Below are 505 nucleotides of genomic sequence, written 5' to 3'. Positions count from 1 at the left end.
CGACTGGCCCATGTAAACAAACATGGCGCTACCGGAGTGAGGTCCCGGGAATCACACGAACATTCTCATACATATTACGGTATTTTAAAGAAATATGATGATGTATATTGTATATACGAATGTTCAGAAATATTAGCTTATGTTTACATTCACCCATCCTATCCAATTTATTAATAGAACAAGATCAAGACGGAAATTAGACGGAAACGGTCGTCACCATCTTCGTCTGGGAGGCGTTCCGTTCGCAAACGACACATGCGGAGCCTCAAGTTCGGATGGAAACCCAGAAACTGACGGAAAAAGTGCCAGTGCGATAGGGCTTTAAACGTGTTTCGGATTTCCCAGTATGAGGACAAGTTCTTAAAAAGGTGAGAATATTGTCGCTGACGGTCTTTCAATACCAGATGCGTAGTGTGGAAGGTATTTACGGATAGAAAAGGTAGATGTACCATCTGTAGAGGTGCGTGTGTATAAAGTGAAGAGTGTTTATATTTTCATGTTTAGA

The sequence above is a fragment of the Penaeus vannamei genome, chromosome 41 (assembly GCF_042767895.1).
Source record: "Penaeus vannamei isolate JL-2024 chromosome 41, ASM4276789v1, whole genome shotgun sequence".
Classification (NCBI taxonomy): Eukaryota; Metazoa; Arthropoda; class Malacostraca; order Decapoda; family Penaeidae; genus Penaeus; species Penaeus vannamei.
Note: the sequence above shows the minus strand (reverse complement) of the source record.